This window comes from Arvicola amphibius, chromosome 14 (assembly GCF_903992535.2).
Source record: "Arvicola amphibius chromosome 14, mArvAmp1.2, whole genome shotgun sequence".
In the NCBI taxonomy this organism is placed as follows: Eukaryota; Metazoa; Chordata; class Mammalia; order Rodentia; family Cricetidae; genus Arvicola; species Arvicola amphibius.
This window is the reverse complement of record NC_052060.1, coordinates 25,363,695-25,383,883: the sequence shown is the minus strand read 5'-3', so window position 1 is coordinate 25,383,883 and position 20,189 is coordinate 25,363,695. Positions and strand designations below refer to the sequence as shown.

The 20,189-nt window shown below is 41.1% G+C and overlaps 1 long non-coding RNA gene across 1 annotated transcript in view; it reads left to right on the top strand.

Annotated features, from left to right (window-relative positions):
• Positions 1-818: 818 nt before the first annotated feature.
• Positions 819-20,189, top strand: part of LOC119800634 — a 30,071-nt gene continuing 10,700 nt past the window's right edge. Inside the window, exon 1 of the long non-coding RNA XR_005283069.1 lies at positions 819-940. This is a non-coding gene — a long non-coding RNA (uncharacterized LOC119800634). The remainder of the gene's footprint in view (positions 941-20,189) is intronic.

Here is a 20,189-nt window from a genome sequence, read left to right as displayed (position 1 = left end):
GCCTTGAACTCCTGAATCTCCTGTCTCCACTTTCCAAATGCTGGATTGCAGGCATGCACCACCACACCAGATTTATGTGGTCCTGGGGTGAAAACTTAGGGTTTTGTGAATGCTAGGCAAATACTCTACTACCCTAGCACATTCCTTCTCCCATAATAATGGGATTTTGATTTGATTTTGAAACATTATAGTGTACTAGTATGCCTTGTATCATTCCTTGTTCGATGCTCCTTATTTATGAATGTCTATCTAGTAATAACCCACACTCGTCATAAAATCGGTATAGGAATGCACGCATTCTGATGAACATTAGTTTTGATAAATCTAAATCTATATAAAATATCCTTAGTTCTCAAACTATGACTACGTGAAATGAAAGGAAAATTGGCAGCTATAGCATAACATTGGCTAATTTGGAAAATCCAGGGCTAGAGGTAGCAGTTAGGTCAGTGTTAGAGTATAAAGTCGGCACATTTCTCAGATCCCCTTTTCTGGCAGGATTCATGCTCTGGGGACTTTGATTGCAAGTGCCCTGCACACCTGCTTTGGCAGGGGAAGCAAAAAGCCCTCCTACCGTCTACGTGGGCAGAGCTATTGGAGGTTATTGCGTACACAGGATAGCTGTAATTCTCCGGACACTCCACAGCATTGAGGAGAGAAGGAGGTGGCTACGGGCAATGAGGGTGCTTGTTTGTTGATTTGTTGCAACACTGGAGTTTGAACCTAGGGCTCTAGGCCTCTAAGCAAACACTCTACTACTGAGCTATTTTCCCAGCTGCATTGTATGTCTATGCAAATTTCTACTCTGGGGGCCGTTCGTGCAGGAGAGCCCATCAAGTGCAGTTTTCCTGTGTCTCTGAGGGCGGGGCTTCCTTCCTGCTGTGAACCGGCGTAGGAATCACCGCTCAGCTTTCCGGTCTTGGTTTTCCACTCTTGTGAGGTACTTCATAGATCAAGTTCTTTCTCTTTTCTGACACGAGCAGCAATGCCTTCCCGTGTGTTTTGTTTTTCTGTCTTCAGACGAATTGTGCACCAGACAACATATAGCAGCTGCTCGTAACAGATAACAGGCAAGCACTAGGGCCGGAGCCGCTGTGGTCAGCCTCCCCTCCTGCGGTCTGTGACATCCAGGGTCTCTCTGCCTTCTCAACTGGCAGAGCGCAAGAAGCGCTGACTGCGCTGGGATTTTAGTAGAAGAGAAAAATCCGTTTGACATTCAAAGTACTCATTTGTGGCAAAAAAAAAAAAAAATTATGTGAAACACTCTTTTAGAAAATAAAAGAGGAACGAGGTATAAAATCCTTTTTTAAGACTTTTATTTAAGGAAAAAAAAAGTCTCTATGTGAATAACCGAGAAAGGTGCAGGAGAAGTAAGTCCTGGTGAGCGTCCTTTAAATCAGGTTACTAAGATTCACCTTGCCAAGTGCGAGGGCACTGGGTACCATCTTCTGACTGGTACGCACTGCTGCACACTTAAAAGGCTTTCCCACCCTGGGTTGCTCTTTGTCGGGTGCCTTCGTGGTTACTGTGGATTGAGAACCACACCCTTTTGATCAGATAAAACAAAAATATGATGATGAAGGAAGGAAAATAAAACCCCAGTGTTCATAAGCTGCTGTTTATACAACTACAGAAGACATTAAACACTAAAAAGGAAAACAACCGTGTTTGGAGGGGGGTTGGCGTGGGTTTGGCATTTTAGTGAATTTGTAACCTCCTAAATAATATTACCACTTATCAAGTCACTGTTCATTGGGTTAAATAAAGTTTGCGGCATCTAGCTCTTCTTACATAGATTTCTCTATCTCTCTCCCCTCTCTTTCTTTCTTTCCCTCTCTCTACGCCCCATCTCTCCTTTCTGGTTTTAGATTTTTGACACAAGGTCTCATATAGCCAGCCCAGACTGGCTTTTAAATTACTATGGAGCTGAGCGTGACCTTGGTTGAACTCCTGATCTTCCTGCTGCTACTTGCCAACTGTTAAGACTATGGACACTTGCTACCCACATGACTGGTTACGTTTGCCTTTCAAATGATCCTATCAGTTAGTTTGTATATGCTAGTGAGCTAAATCTTCCCACAAGCTGTGCAGGAAGGAGAGGCTTCCAGATCCCCCAATTCCTTCTACCCCAGAGGCTACCCCTGAGTTCCTGTTGTGTGGACTTTCCCCAGCCCTCATCAATACCAGATCTTTTGTTCCTGTGAAGATCTTTAACATCCCCCACAGCGCACTAGCCCTAGCCCCTCCATCAGCACCACTCGGCAAGACTTTAGAGCGGCACCTCTTCGTTCTTCTGGGCAGCTGCTGCCGGATTGGTCCTCTCCTGCCCATGTTGCTACCTAAAACTGCCCCTCCTGCTGCTCTTTGATAACTGCATTCCTTTGCTTAGGAACCTTCAGCGGTTGGGTTCAAGCTCACCAGAACAGAAGATAATAGGAAAACGTTTAATCACTACATAACTCTTGGGTATCGTGTGGGAGGAAGTAGCCAGAACCCCACTTCACTGCCTCTAACCTCAAGTAGTTTCTCTCGGTAACCTCAGCATACCACCCGGCCGTCGCCGTCTTAAAATGCAGGCTTCTGGTTAAAAGGTTTCAAAGCACTGCTGTAAGACACGTGTGCTTACAGAAATCCAGCAACCACGGGAAAGCAATGAATGGGAATCTGAGATGCTCCGTAGGTTTCCAGAGAGCAGATCCCCAGGAATGATCTATGCTCGATGGACTTCTGCTAAATAGTGACGAGCTACAGACTGGCATGCATTCACCCTGATCTAGTCTCTATTTACTTCTCAGTAGTACCCACTTTTCCCACGCATCTTAACTTCTAACCCAGTTGATTATCTGGCGCTCTTTCAGCAAGCTGTGGCTCTTCACCCCCGTGATTCCGCGGCATTATCTTCCCTAGCTGGTAGTTCTTACGTTGGGCTTAGATGGTAGTGCATTCTTTACGACTTCCTGAGCTGTATTTTTAAATTCGCTGCTGTTACGAGGTTATCATCAGTCCAGGATGCCACTGTGAACCTGCATTGCAAACCCCTACACCCCCAGTACCCAACTTCAATTCCACTTCTCCATGAACTTCCCCTCCCCCTCCCAGGAGACCTCCTTGTTTTAGCTTTTACACTGCTACCTTAGCTGAGACGATATTCACATAAATACAAACTTTCAGTTTATTAAGGTGAATTCTATATTTTCTTCCCATTGGGTTTTATACCACTTGAGAGCAAGGCCCCTGGTTTATTTTTACTCCGGATTTTTCTGCATTTGGTGTGTAATACCTGTTTTCTAGATAATTTCTCTATCCTCACTTCTAACCACAAACTCTGACTTTATCCTTGACGATATAACTAAAATGTCACCTGGGCTCTCGCCCAAGCCTCTCATAGTCCTGCACACGTTTGCTCTATCAGCTCCACCAATTCCTTCCCTCGCTCAGGTGTAGCTTGAAGGTCTTCTGGTAGTTATTTTATTGGCTTTACCCGGACCAAGAGAGCAGTGGGGCGGTGCTCTCCCACCCACCAGTGATGCCATGCCCTCCGCCACCACAGTACCAGCTCCTGTGTGCTTGGAACTCTGGAATCTTTACTCTCTGGAGGTCCTTCTCCAGAAGCTTGCCCTGTGATTCCACTTAGGATAGATGACCCCGTGTATAACCTCCTAGGCACAACTTTCACAGCCTCTAGGAAACTGCTCAGAACGACCAAGGTAATGATCAAGATTCACTCTGTGTGTGTGTGCAAGTGTGTGTATACTAACAAGATTATTTCACAGGAATTAAAACATTTTTCTGCTCTTAGCGTTTCTGTCTCTCCTAAGAGATCAGCCTTCAACCACACAGGGCCTTGTTTTGCACCCTGAATTGTTTATGCTGTGTTGAAGGATGACTTCACAACCTGGTTAGGACTCCTAACTAGTGTAGGCACATGTCTTGTTTTCCGCTCTGTTCCTTCCTCAAAATAAAACAAAAGAAAACAAACGAAACAAAACAAAAAATCAAAAACAAACAAAAAACCCACCAGAGCTAATTGACTATGTTTAATAATTTCTAATTCTGAACACAATGACTTACTCATAGTAGATATTCAACATGAAAGAACAGTGACCATCTAGTTTAAAACGCACACACACACACACACACACACACACACACACACACATACACCTTTTCACTGCCATGACAAGCATCTCGTAGAATGGTTTAAAGAGAGATTTATTTTGTCCCATGGTTTCAGAGGTGCCAATCCCTGTTCAGCTTGCTCTCTTGTGGGCCTGTGGTGAGTCAGAACATCACAGTGACAGGATCACTGGTGTCACAGTGGTTAAGATGCAAAGACAAGTGACCCGAAAGGACCAAGATCAAGTGTTAGCTTAAGTCATGTGTCCAGCGATCCACTTGCACAGTCCCACCGCTTCTCAATAGTCTCCTCAATACTGGAAGTCATCAATGGGTTAGAGCACTCATTAGGTCAGAGTTCCTGTGATCTAATCTGGGGAACATTCTCACAGACTAACCCAGACGTGTGCTCTCCTGGTATCTCCTAGATAGTTCTCCATCTAATCAAACTGACAATTAAAATTAACCACATATATAATATTTGCACGTAAATAATGGTAGAGACTGTGGTAATTGCCATATGTGTAGAGGCTGGCTGTTCAGTTCTTCCTTGGCTCCAGCCACGTCTGAACATATGAGAATGTAGGCCCAGGGTTGCCAGCCCTTTTACCTCCCTGGACGGAATGTATCGTGATGGAAACCGATTCATTTGGTTTTAGTTCTAGTTAGTTACTGCCTGTTGTTCTCTCAGTCTATTGTACACCATTGCAAGCAGAAAGAATGTTCAGAAAGTCAGAGCCTGATGGCATTAGTAGCCCTGAATAATCTGGTTGTGTTTGCTAAAGAACAACCGGGTCTAATGGGAACATTAGGGTGCGTCATTTACTAATAGCTTATAGGAATTAAAATGCAGCACAATATGTGCTCAATCAACATTAGAATTTTTCAGTGTACTTTTGCTTATATATTTATATGTGTGTGTGTGTGTATGTTCAGGTTAGAGGGCAATCAATGGTAGCTGGTTCTCTCCTATCATGTGGGTTCTAAATCATAAACTGGGGTGGGGTGGAGGGTTGTCAGGCTTGGTAGCAAATTCTAAACTGGCTGAGCCATCTTGCTAGCCCTTGACAAATATTTTTTAAATATATGAATAAACAAATGTATTTTTATGAAAACTATTGAGACAATTTCAGTGTCTTTTCAGCATAAGTATGTTTGTTGTTGTTTATTGGAGGGGTTGCTGGGGATGTAATGCAGGGCCTTGTACATTGTAAGTAAGTATCTTATTAACTTGAAACCATTCCTTAATCAAAAGAACTGATTACAAAGATGACATTGTTCTAAGTGAAGTAAGGTAGACACAAAGCACAAATATTGCGCGATGTCACTTATAAAATCCCTAGAATAATCAAATTTCTAGAAAGAGGAAATGAAATGGAAGTTACCAGAAACTAGTTAATCTGGAGTTACTTCATAGTGGGTATACACATTCAATTTAGAATGCTAAAAATTCTGTTAGATGGTCTTGATATTTTCACAACAATGCAAACACACTGCATTTATATGAATTAATTACACTTGTAATAAGTGGTTAAATACTGATGTCTAGCCAGGCATTCTAGCACACATCTGTAATGCCAGCACTCGGAGTATCAGGTGCCAAATTTGTGACTTGAAGGTCCGTCTGGAGATACAGAGTGAGATCCTGTCTCAAAAAGGCAAAAACAGTTGATGTCTTCCTATGTTATCTGGGGTTGAGGAGGCCCCTTTGCATCTTTTCTAGATCAATTGTTTTCTGTGTATTTGCACACTTACAAAATTTGTGTATGTATGCACATCCTATGACAGCATGATGCCCAAAGCCTAACACAGGGTGAATTGTTGCTGATCTTTATAATCTAAATTTTGTCTGTAGGGAGTCTTATTTCTCCTGGGATGCTCTGTGCTGCCTTTAAATAGTGATGCCCCAGAGAATCACACTGTATCAATATTGCCTAACAGGATTGTACATCAGAAGAAAAACATCGCTTCTAATTAAGTTTCAGAAAATATGAGTGGGGGGGGAAACCCTATGTTACCCTCCTTTTTCCAATTGTTCCCGATCATCTCTCTAATTCCACTGTGGACATTTAGGTTTTCTGACTTCCTGCTCACACAGAAGTGTCTTTCTACCTTAAGCTCTTGCCTTAGGCAGTGTACACTGCAGTATTCGACCATGTGAATTTCCTCAAAGTCCACCATTTGCTTCCTATTTCACAAAGCTCTATCAAGGTTGAGTGCCCTCAACTTCCTACCCTTTGCCCCACATCTGCAAACCTCTTGCCAGGCCATGAGGTTGTCTTCCCCATTTCACAGCTGGAAATTTCAGCTTCTCTTTTCACAGTCAAGGCGAATCCAGCCACCTGTGTTCTTCCTCATTGTCTCATGATGTAGATGGAACCAGAATCCCCAGCCGTCTCTTTTCATTTCTCTGCCTTTTAGTCTTGAGTTCTTCTTTAGCTCCGCCCCCAACATATAAACAAGCTCAAGTCATTCCAAAATTAAGAAACAACAACAAAAAAAAATGCATTTTTTGAAGCTTGCATCCTGAATTTCTCCTTATGCCGAAACTTTAAGAAACAAACAAACAAAACCAACAACTGCTACTTGCTTTCTCGTTTTTCTTCAGTTCCTCTAGACCAGTGATTCTCAACCTATGGATCATGACCCCTTTGGGGGTTGCAGATCAGATATTTGCATTACAAATCTTAACAGTAGCAAGATTACAGTTAAGAAGTAGCAACCAAAACATTTTATGGTTGAGGTCACCACAACATGAGCAACTGTATTAGAGGGTCACAGCATTAGGAAGGTTGAGAACCACTGCTTTAGACTATCGACTGCAGCTAGAGTATGAATATTTAACTTGTGGCTATATTCAGAGCCATGTTTGACAGACAATTTTCATTATTTATGAAATCTGTATGTTTGATGTCATTGGCTCTTAAAATCTTTCTTTCCCAGGTTCTTAAGGCATCACTTTTAAAATGCTATAATAATTCCTTCTTGCTTTTGCTCTCAGCTACCAATGGATCCTACCAATCTGTCCTTTACACGTCCTTCTCAGCTGGCACACAGACAGAGACCCTGGTCTGACAGCATCACTATAGACTAATGACTCAACAGTTTCTCTCATGGTCCCTGCTGCCTCTCCCTTTCTAGATTCTGTTGCACATTAAACATCTGTTTGTGATATGCAAATTCATAATTCTTTTTTCCATAATTCTTTTTCCCTATATCTGCCCTCCTTGTCCCTTTTTTATCTGTATCTTGGGGGTTGGCACCTGTAGATGGAAGTTTCTGTCCCACCCAGTCTCGCAGCTGCTAGTCCCAAAGAAACACACAGAGTCTTATATGAATTATAAACTGTTTGGCTTATTGCTCAGGCTTATTACTAACTCTTACAACTTAAATTAACTCATAATTCTTTTCTATGTTAAGTCACATGGCTTGGTACCTTTTCTCAGTGAGGAATTCTCATCTTGCTTTCTCTATGTCTGACTGGTGACTGTGTCTCTGCCTTTCATCTTTCACGAATTCTCTTAGTCTGGTTGCCCACCTATACTTCCTGCCTGGCTAGTGACCAATCAGCATTTTATTAAACTAATACAAGTAACAAATCTTTACAGTGTACAAGAGCATTATCCCACAGTAGTTCACGTTTTTTTCTTTTCAAAACAAGACCCTGAATCTATTCTTCTTTGTTTAGCTCTTTTCCTGACCATTATCCATAACAACTTGTATCCAACATACTAAACAAAAACAAACATCCATAGTCCATTTTTGGGGCAATGTAGGTGCAGTTTTCTGGGCTACTTCCTGTTGATTGGGGGTGCTAATAATCTTATGGGGACCCAAGAAAAATTTAGGATTATGTCCTGACTGTAGTATTCTGTGAGGCTGGATCATCTCTGTCAGAAGTCTTGAAGCAGTTTTGGATGTAGAACTCAAAGGAATCTGCAACAGAGGTACTCTAAAATATTGGATCATCTGGGCCATCTGCTCCTAACAGAGATTTTTCAGGGGTTCTTCTTTAATCAAATCTTAGTTTTCTTAACTCAGAATGAATCCACAGTCTCTCATTTCCTGTGAAAACAAAAGCAAAACCTCTTCTCCAAAGTAACATATCTTTTGACTTAAATTTTGAAGTCAAATCATTTTCAAAATATATAGGTTGGATTAATCCAGCAGTATTTATAATCAAATGTCTTTTAACAGCTGTTGCTCCTTCCTCAGCAGTCAAACAGTTCAAAGACAACACAATAACTGTATCCAGATTCTCTGTGTATTTTCTATCTTTACATGAATTTTTTTTCTTACTCTCTTTCATTTTTATTTTTTAATATTTTTTTGAGACAGAGTTTCTCTGTGTATCTTTGGCCATTCTGGAACTCACTCTGTAAACTAGTCTGGCCTTGAATACACAGAGATCTGCCTGTCTCTGCCTCCCAAGTGCTGGGATTAAAGGCTTGTGCCACCATGCCTAACTACTCTTCTTTTTTCTTTTTTAAAGGATTTTATCTATCCTTTTTCTTTTCCAAGCCTACATATATTGTTAAACAAACTGTAAACCATCTAGAGGTTTGTTTTTTTTTTTAATCTGAATCTGTCTTTACTATATATCTCTATCTTTTTCTGCTCCCTTAAGTCTTTAATCTGCTAAGAAGCATGACTATTATTAAAGCAGCAGCTTTGGTGGCTGGCTCCACCCATTCCTTAGCTGTCTGAGAGTCTAGCTTCATGGCAGAAGTATTAGTGGGAACCATGTTTATTGCCATGACTCTATGAAATTTCTAGGTTCATGCTACCACCAAGAAGCAAGCTGCTGGCTGTTCATAAACACTATTTAAGTGTTTGGTGGCAGAGCTTCTTAAAAGAGCTGTGAGGTTTTTGCTGTGAATACTGAGTCAAGAAGCCCTCTTAAAGGAGTCATGCCTCTGCTCACTGCCAGCAGAGTCTACAGGAGGAAAGACGATTACCAATAAGTTGCACTTGATTCTGTTCTTGTCTGTCTAGAATCCCTCCCCCTCCCTTTTTTTTAAAGTTTTCTCAGACTTTATGTGGAAATGCCTGCCAAACGTTTGGACACCATTTGTAGACAGAAGTTTCTATCCTACGCAGTCAGGGGGATATAGATAGGATAGTATAAAAGGGTAGATAGAATCTACTCTAAAAAGAGGATATAGATATGATAAAATAAATGGGTAGATTATTGAATCTACTTTTTAAAAGCAACTACTAGTTTTAAATGTTTTACATTGGATTGGACTTTTGTATATTGTATACAAATTTTGTACTTTGTGATTAATTTTGCTAGAACATACTGGTCATACATTTCTACTTTTGTTAAAGGTATTGTACCTTTAACAATGTAATGCAAATTTCTAGTCTTTGAAAGTTATTATTACCCGTTGTTTAAGGTAATAAGGAAAGGCAGATCTACAGAAAAGTCTGTCAGATATGCTAGGCCTGTAGGCTGAAGATGATTGCCCCAGTTGCAGAGGATCTTTGGATGATGGTCCAGGTAGTCAACTGTTTCTTTTATTTCTCACATTTTTTCAGAAGTCATTTTCTCACTCAGTTAATATTATTTCCTTCTTGGGTCTCTGAGGGAGTTGAATACTAAATACTTATAGTTTTCCTTGTTTACCTGATGCAAAAAGGAAGTTATGATAAAAAGTAAATTAGGTATAAGACTTTGGACTCACCAATATAGGATAGATATGGGGTATTTTCTCTGGATTTGTCAAATGCAAATGGACTAGACATTGCTGATGCATTTATTGCCTGTATACATTGTTTATAGTCATTGTACTTATTGTACTTTTTAGACAAAAGGGAAAATATAATGATATTTTATTTATGTTTTAATGAATACGGTTTACCTAAAGATCAGAAGGGCAAAGCTAAGCCACTAGAGGGCAGGCAGTGGTGGCACAAACCTTTAATTCCAGGATTTGGGAGACAGAGGCAGATGGATCTCTGTGAGTTCAAGGCCACCCTGGACTACACAAAATCAATGCAGAAACAAATCCATGTGGTGGTGACTCAGTCCGTTAATCCCAGTTCTAGGGAGTCACATGCTTTTAATCTCAGCACCAGAGGGAATATAAAATGGAAGGAGAGAGAGGCTCTGTTTGCTTAGTCTGAGGTCGCCTGTTGTAAGAGGCTGCTTGTTTGTTTCCTGGCTACCCGGCAGCTCAATCCCCAAATAACCACACAGAAACTATATAATTAAATAACTGCTTGGCCCATTAGCTCTAGATTCTTCTGTGTATCGTCACAAGGCTGTGGTTTACCAGGAAAAGTTCCGGCGTCTATCTCCAGTGGGGCTACATGGCTTCTCCCTCACTCCTTCTTCCTTCTCTCAGCGTTCAGTTTAATTTTCCCCACCTACCTCTATTCCCTGTGCAGGTCCAAGACAGTTTCTTTATTAACCAAAGGTATTCACAGCATACAGAGGAGAATTACACATTAGTCATCCAGCTTTGGTAGAGGTAAGACTTCTCTTAGTGGCTTGTCTGCTTTGCTTTTCTGGTTTTTGGGTTGAAGCCCAATATCTGTCTCTAGACTTTTATTATTTATGATACAGGCACCATCATCTAGGAACTGCTCATGCAAGATATATGAAAAAGGTCTTTTGCTCTTCCATGTAATCAACTCACTTGAATAGAAAATTCCATCCCTTTGACCCTGTTTTTCATTAATTTATTTAGCTCGTTTATTAGGCGATCAGATAATGATTCCTCTCCTATGCATTCAAATAAGATGGTATCATATAAAAAAAAACTATATAGAATTGTTTAAACATTTGACGGCTATTCCAAATGTTTTATAAGAATATCTTGAAATTTAGGACAGATGCTTATATATTTAAAAATAAGTGTAGCCAAAAAAAGTGTAACAATGAGCTATATCACTGTGTCCATAAGTTTGCTCTTTGTGGAAGTTTGAAAGTAATTGGGCCCCCATCTTCTCATAGGGAGTGGCAGTATTGGGAGGCGTGGTTTTGTTGGAGTAGGTACGGTACTGTTGGAGGAAGTGTGTCACAGTGGAGGCAGACTTCAAAGTCTCATATATGCTCAAGATACCACCCAGTGTCTCATTTCACTTTCTGTCACCTCCAAGAGACAGGACTCTCAGCTACCTCTCCAGCGCCATGTCTACCTGCATGCTACCATGTGTCACCATGATGATAATGGACTGAGCCCCTGAAACTGTAAGAGAGCCACCACAATGAAATGTTTTCTTTGTAAGAGTTTCTGTGGTCATAGTACCTCTTCACAGCAATAGGAAACTAAGGCACTGTTTAGAAGAGGCAAAACAAAAAACAGAACATGACAAGGTGTGGAGATACCGAAATCTTTGTTGCTAGTTGATGTGTAAAATGGTACAAAGTACTGAGGTTGCAATACAGTGGCATAAAATGGTGCTACCCACACACTGACTAGAGGAGAAGTTGGCGGAGAAAAGCCATCAGTGATCTTACCCAACACTGGACCCTGCAGCTGCAGTCAAGATGTGCCTATTGGTGCAATAGTGGCATGACTATTATTGAGTAACTACTTTTGGGGGAGGGGATTTGAAAATGGCTTCACAGGAGGGAATGCCATTCCTATATACTCTAATCTCGATCAAAAGCTCGTGGCTCGGGAGGTCATTGACTGATCATTGTGTTAAATGGTCACAGTGTCAAGTTACCCAATAAACATTTTTTCTTCCTATAGACCTGGGCTGTTCTCAGCCTTGGTCAAAGACTATGAGTTTTGCAGTGGGCAGCAGTCGGTGTGTGGAGAATAAGAAACTGGGTGTCATGCCTTAAATGGGACACTTATCAAACTTGAACTCCCTAAGACTGGGGACCATCACAGAAGGGGTTATAGAAAAATGTAAGAGCTGGAGGATAGGGAGACATAATATGAAATGCTGTCTTCTGGACATCACATGGCTGTGAATCATGAACTCACAGCAGCTGTGGCCACCTGCATGAGAGCAAGCCAGTCAAAGTGATGGCACAGATGGAGGATGCTCTCCAGACCCCTGCATGAGAGCAAGCCAGCCAAAGTGATGGCATAGATGGAGGATGCTCTCCAGACCCCACCCCTTATTGAGGAGCTATTGACAGTTGAAAGCTGCCTGGGGAAGGAAGAATCATTTGAAAGTGTTTTTATTGGTAAGCTTCCCATGGTCTACTGGATGGCCTCACACCCATGCACACAGGGTCAGTACTAACTGGACTCAGTGAGCTGTTAGAAAAAGGAGAAGAAAAGGAGGAGGAAGAAGAGGAATGAAGTTAGGAAGGGACATATTGGGGGATACTGGAGCTGGAAGAGAGAAATAGGGAGTAGATATGATCATATTTCATTATAATAGTATATAAAATTCTTAACATAGAGAAAAATTATAATAAAATAAATTCAAAACAGAAAAAATACAAATGGTGGTACTGCAGCAGGCATATTATGGTGCTGTAATAGTTTGCACATAAACCGTCTCTTACAAGATCTTGTGTATACATACTAGGTCCCCAGATGGTGACATTGGTTTTGGGGAGGGTACTTGTAGGGCCTTTGAGGCATGAGACATGTCTGGTGGGGGTAGCTCACTGAGTACATGCCTTTGGGGATTATAGTTTGACCTGACTTCTAGCCAAGGTTCTCTGCTTCCTAGTCTGCTGAGAAGTGGGAAAGCCTAACTCCACTCTCGTACCACCACAAATCCCTTGACAACTTCCCTGCCACAAGGGACTTCTCCCCTCGGAAGCTTCTTTTCTCGGCTATTTGGTCACATTGACAATAATGAAACGCATAGAGTTGGATTTTCCTCAGAAAAATGAAAAACAGACTCTTCATGTGATCTTGAAATTTCACTTTTAGGCAAATACTCCAAAAATTGAAAGCAGGTGCTAGAAGAGTTATTTTTGCATAAGTGTTCACAGTAGCATCAATCCCAATAGCCAAAAGGAAAATAGTACAAATATTCACCAACAGAAGAATGGGTCAGCATAATGTGGTGTATCATTATATGTGGCATGATGTACTCAGTTTTAACATGGAATATTCTGGCATGTGCTATAACATGGATGTGCCCTGAATATGGACGAAACATGATGAAATTATGGGACGCGGAATAGCCAGACACAGAATGATGAATACAGCTGATTTTACTTACGCAAGATACCTAGGACCTTCAGAGTCATAAAGACAGAAAGTGGAAAGGTAGTCACTGGGAGTTGGGGTAGGGGCTAGCCAGTGGCCATTATCTTTTGAGTGGTGTTCTAATTTAAAATCATTAGAAACTTCTGGGGAATACAGTGGTGGGGTGAAGCACTTAGCAACACTAAATTTTAGACTTAATAATGGCAAACTATCTGAACATATATATATATATATATATGTTCATATATATAATTATATATATATATAATTATATATATATATATAATTATAAAACTGTTAGAATGTATTTGGTGTGCCAGCATAGCTTCCTAGTCTTAAAAGATTGGAGAGGGTGTAATCAGACTGAACACAGAAGACAACTTGAGCTAGTTCTAAAAAGCCGAGAGGAAAGGGCTGCTGACACTCCCTAGGGGGAAGTCATCTCTATCCTTGCTGCACATCTGGCCTCTAGTGACTGCCTTCCTCATCTGCATCTCCTAGTCTCACAGCAGGAGCAGTACAGTTCGCATCTGGAGCAAGCTCCTAGCTCCTAGTCTTAAGGGAAACAGCGCAGTGTGCTGAGGAGCAAGACAGAACCGTGCAAAGGCAACAAGAGAGAACTTGGAAAGGCAAAGCAATCTAGAATTCAAAAGCTGAATTCAAGAGAAAAACTATGTAGAACAAAGCTTTTGGGGGCCCTAGCGGAGAAGTATGTGATCAGTGGTAAAAGCCAAAGTAAATAGAACAGGCCGACTCAGAACTGCTTATCTGTGTGGTTTCCAGAGTGTCAATATTCATGCAGATTTTGCCTGACTACACCAAAAGCCAATAAAGGTCATGGAAGTAAAAACAAAAGTCAGAGCCCATGAGCTTCTCCCAAGCTTCCTCTCCACTTTCTCAAAACTAGAAAAGTGAGTGAGAGGAGGCAGTCAGGCTCCTCCTCCCGCCTTTCAAAACACACCACACACACACACACACTGACACACACGGACACACACAGAGATGTACACACGTATGCACACACACACAAATTTTCTTTGAGCCCTAGGAAATATAATTTGAATTGACAATGAATGTTACCCACAAAGGAAATGGCTTCCTTCTTTTAATATATATTTATTTTAATGCATAATTGTACCAAAGTCAAAATGGAAGCTTTTTCTTTGTAAACTGACCTGCATTTGGGGTACAAATAGACACTCTTTGAGTTTTTGTCATCCTTATTAAAGCCAAACATCCAGGTCCCTGAGCACCACCAGGCTGTAAATCCACCACCACGCATACCACTCAAGGCATTAGGTGGATCTGGGTGACAATTTATACCAGCTGGGAAAGTAGCTCTATTCCTGGGGGCGACCTTAGTAATTAGAAGTTCACACAGAAGCCACATCACGGGATAATTTAGGGTTGGGGTAAGGACAGAAAGCAAAAAGTAAATTCCACACAGATGTTCACATCTGTTCATTCGTTTCTCCAATGTCTCACTGCCAACAAAAAGCAGAGTATAGTCTGCTGTCGGGCTAAAGTTCAGGGTTTAGCCCCTCTTCTCTGTTACCTCTTCGTTATGGTATTTAAAAGGGCAAGGCTCTGCATTTCGTGTACCTGTACCTGGTCTTCCCCTTTTTACCTACCCTGTAGGTCTTTCCTCTCCTGGGAACCAAGGCTAACAGGCTATTGCCGTTAGCAGTATGACTTCACTACCATATTGCCATTACCGGTCATGATAAGTGGCTAAATTCACCAAGTGTCGATGGCCAGAACTCACCTGAAAATTCTGTAAATCTTGTTTCATTGAATACTTTCAATGGTGTTAAAAACGCTGCGGTGATCGATCCTCAGCAGTTTGGTGCCACCCTTATTCATTATTCATTAAGTACGTGAACATGGATAAGTCATGGAACTTTCCCAGATCCTGGTTTCTTCATCGGAGAGTAAAAGTCACCCATCCAAGAGAGTTGTTGAGAAAACTAAATTACAATGTAGAGAAATGACTAGAGCACAGAGTAACCATTGACTACTCGTTATTACTATTACTAGTACAGTAGTATTGACTAGTCCTTTCTTTATGCTGTGCAATTTCTGCATTACCCTTACCGCTGAGTACCAGGGAATTTTCCCTTGGTTTAACTTAAAAAAAAAAAAAAAAAAAGAATCCAGCAGTTTCCTTCCCTGAGTTGAAACCCCAATTCGAATCTCTGTCCACTGACTGGCTCCTTGGGTTCCAGGTTCTGTTCCTGGAGCCGTATTTTGCCTCCAGCTACTGCTCAGTTGCTTCTGGGATGCTGCATGCCACAGGCTTCCTCTGGGTACAAGACATTCTTCCACTTGATTGCTAATGTCTCCATCATTGCCTGGTTCAACCTGCTCCATTGTTGACTCCAGCCCAAAATGCTGAATTCCCTGCTTCCCATGCTGCTCAACAGGAACTTCTTGTCCTTCCCTGATGGCTACATTTAAAATGCTGCTCGCAAACTGTGAGGTCAAAATATCACCTAAGGTACAGTTTGCAGTATTAATGTTATAGAATAATCGTGGATTAAAAAGAATAGCTCCACCCTAGAAATAGAGAATACCCCATGATGTATAGCTCATCACCTTGGATTCCCCTGACCTAGTCTGCCCTTCCTTCTAGGCCATCAGCTCCTCTTTGGAACCTTCTGTCTTCTCTGTGCATACGTGGTCTGTTCCCTGGAACCAACTAATTGCTTATCCGGAGAACACTGCACATCCTTCTTGGTTGCCATTGTCCAGCCAGGAAGTCACCTACATGCCTAGAGTTTCTCGTCGCTTGTACCCTATGGTTCCAGTTGATACACTACATCACAGGGTATAGGATTTACCATCTTGACTTCACCAGTCAGCGATTACATCTGGAGGGGCAGGAGAGTTCCTGCCTATAGGGTTGACTTGAGCTAATCAAAACCAAGGACAGCAGGTGCAAACCAGCAAGTCCCCCTCCTCCCTTCACCTTTCTTTTCTTTCCTTCACACTCCCACCCAGGCACACTTCTCCAGTGTGGCTCAGAAAATGAATAGTGCAACACATTAAATGTCATAGTCTCTCTCTGGTTTATTCCGAAGCAGTGGCTGGCATGGCAACCTAATGCTTCTTTCTTTACAGATTCTCCTCTCCTTCTCCCTCAGTCCCACTGCCCTGAGATGACACAGTACATGCAGTTAAACGGCTTCATCAATGCCTGAGACTCTGCTTTCCAGGGAACTCAGGCTAAGATAACTGTAACCAGAAGTATTAGGTACATTCTTTAATATAGTTTATTAGAGTTTATTATAGTTTAATAGAGTTCAGTATTAAAAGTTCTTTGAGATTTGATGTCAAAAAGGAAGAAATTGGGGCTGGAGAGATAGCCCAATGGGTGAAGTATCATATGTGGATATGAAGACCTAAATCCAAGCCTCAGACCCAGGTTTAAAAACGAAAAGAAATAAGACAAATATGCTGTGGTACATGCTTAGAATCGTGCACAACACAGAGGAGATGGAGCCAGGTGGGTCCTCCGGCTCACTGACCAGCCTAGCCTATTGGGGAGGCCCAAACAAGCAAGAGATCCTGTCTCAGTCAACAAAATGGATAGAGTTATAACACAATGTTATTCTTTGGCCTACACACACACACACACACACACACACACGCACACACGCACAGACACGCACACAGATATAAAACAAAGGGGAGAAATGGACTCATTAACCTTAAATGATTTGGAGAATTATTTATATTCATGTAGTACTTGCTAAACAGGTTATAGTATTATGGGTTTTCTCATTTGGCTTGGTTTTGAGAGAAGATCTTTCTTTGTAGTCAAGGCTGGCCTTGAGCTCCAAACCTACGTTCTTCAGCCTCTTGAGTCCTGAAATCACAGGTTTGCATCACCACACCCAGGTGCTCATGCTGTAGCCTTACATAGGTGGTGAGAAACCCAAAATGTAACATAGTTAAATTGCAATCTAAAGTTACACAATCTCGTCACCAAGAGGTAGATTCAAGTCTTACTAAGCCACGGCTCTTAGTTACAAGTTTGAAAATAATTCTATGAAAAATTTAATGAGGTCAGAGAATCAAGAAAAATGGATTCCTGAGTCCAAATTTCACTGTGAATTAATGAATGCATAAAGACAGAAATACTAGTTGTAAGAGGAGTGGATTAAAGTTCTTTTTTATTATCCTAATTTTATTTTTTATTATGTGTGTGCCCATGTGTGTATGTATGCTCATGTGTTTGTATATGTGTCAGTGTCTCTGTGTGTCTAATGTATATGTGTCTCTGTGTTTGTATGTGTGTGTCTACATGTGTTCTGTGTATGTATGTGTGTCTGAGTCTGTGTGCGTTTATGAGTTGAGCTCTGAGGACACTTTCAGGACTAAACTGACATCACCAGACTTGGCAGCAATCTCCTGTCCTGTCGGCAGATTATGGTCTTTATGGTCATTTCTCTCCACACAATCTCTGACCTCACTTTCCCCCCTTCAGCACAGGGCGCCCTAATATAACTTGAACAGGTTTGTGATCAGAGCCAGCATCTAACCCAGCATTTCCCTTCCACTATTTGAGTTTGCCAACAAAGCAAAACAAAAGCACTTTGTAGATAAATGCTTACATTCTCTAACTTCAGAGATAAGGAGCTTAGAAGCACAAATACATGAATCTGGTTGAGGAATAAATATTAAACTCTTTCCTGTTTTGGTGGAGGAGGAGAATTGGTGTACAAGAAAGTGCAGGGTGCTTAGGAGGGATAAGAGCAGTCTGGGAGCAGGGAAGATGCTTATCCATGCACATGGTTTGTTCCCACTCCTTCACTGTTCGTTTTCATCTGAGAACAAGCAGAAACAGCGAGGCATGGTATCCTGGAGCGCCATGCCCAGCAAGTCATAAAGGCACTTGCGTCTGCACAAAATGCTTAAACAGAAACCTAATCCAGGACAGAATATTTATTTAAATTGGACAGAATTCTCTATGGAATGACAATGTTGGCTTTTTCCTCTCTCTCTCTCTCTCTCTCTCTCTCTCTCTCTCTCTCTCTCTCTCTCTCTCTTTCTCTCTCTCTCACTCTCTCTCTCTCTGTTTAGTTAGCTCACAAAATAATGATTCAATATGATGTTTTCCTACATATTTGTCATTGGACGTTGCTTATATTTTCCTACCTATTAACCCCCGGCCTTTCTCCTCCTGCAGAAGGTCCTCATTCTTCTCCCAAGTAGTCCTCCTTTAACTTGTCTATGTGTGTATGTGTGTTGTGTATATTTATTTTTAAGTCTAGATTCTTTGTATAAGGTAAATTTGTGACTTTTTAATATGTTTCTATTTGTGTGTGTGTGTGTGTGTGTGTTTGTGCGTGTATGTGTGTGTACCTGTGTATGAGTGGAGACTAGGAAGAGACATTGGATCCCTCTTTCAGAACTGGAGCCACAGACATGGTAAGGTGTCCTGTTTGTTATATGGGTGCTGAAATCTGAAATCTGGACCTCATGACTGTGCAGTAAACACTAGCAGCAACTGCCTTATATCTTCAGCCTAATATTTTCCTTTTTTCCTCATAATACCTTTCTTGGTCCCTAATCCTCCCCCCTTAGAATTCCCACATAGTTCCCTCCTAATTTCATGTCCTATCATCTATCTATCTATCTATCTATCTATCTATCTATCTATCTATCTATCTATCCATCTGCCTCTCTATCTTCTATCTACCTACTTACCTACCTATAAATCTAGAATCTGTACACAGAAAACACACATGTGATGTTTGTCTTTCTGAGTCTGGCTTATTTTATTTAACATTATAATATTCAGTTCTCTCCATTCCTGCAAATGAAATAACTTCATTCATTCTTCACTATGGTGGAGGCAAACTCCATTGTGTAAATGCACCATGCCTTTCTTACCTGTTCGTCTGCTGATACACGTGGGATGGTTTCACCATGTGCTGATTGTGCGTAGATGCACTGAATGTGGATGTGCATCTCTTTCTGTGGCATACAGAATGTCCGCTGTTTTCAACACAAGAATTATGACCAGATGTAGAGCACTAGAAATTGGTGTATTATAGCTCAAACTTTGCTGCAGTAAATCCCGTGAGAAATGTGTCTATAGAATTCACTTTATGACATACAGTCAATAAGTGGGATACTTGTGAGGAGGGTCAAGAGGAACTGGGAAGCCTTGAATCAAAAGTTTTCAGTCTTGCCAAATGTTCAAGCATGGCTTTTAATAATAAGTTCCTCTGTATACATTAATTTTCAAAGTTGTCTATTTCACTATTAATTATGTGTATATGTATGTGCCTGTAATATAAGTATCCACGTGTGTGTGGGTACTTGTATAGGCCAGAAGACATCAGATCCTCTGGAGCTGGAGTTAAAGGGAATTGTGAGCTGACTGATATGGGTACTGGATACCAAGTCCAGGTCCTCTGTAAAAGCAGCTAACTCTCCTAACTGCTGAGCTATCTGTCCATCCCTAATACAAACTCTGTCTGTATCCTATATTCCTTGTAGTAGTGTTGCCATTTTTAATGAGGTCAGTGATTTAGGCTGTTGCTCAAGTCTATGTATGTTGAGACTGCTTGATTAAATAGGAATTCCCTTAGCGGCATCCTGTTTCTCACCCGTTTGAGTATGTGTCTGGTTAACTTTGCTAAAGTTAACTCGCCAAACCCTTGGGGAAAGAGTACATGACTATTTTCTTTGAACGTCTTCTATGGAGTAGAAGAAAACAATTTCATGAGATTTGAAAGCTCCCCACTGTCGCATAATTGAATTAAAATGATTTGGAGTTATACAGTAATAATTTAAATTAATATTTAATTTAAAACAACTAGTTTTAGATTGCATTTTTGTACATTTCCAAAGGCTATTGAAAATCATTTTTATTCCAGTGTTTAGCATCTTGAAATACTAGTTTTTTCATTTCTACTACTAAAA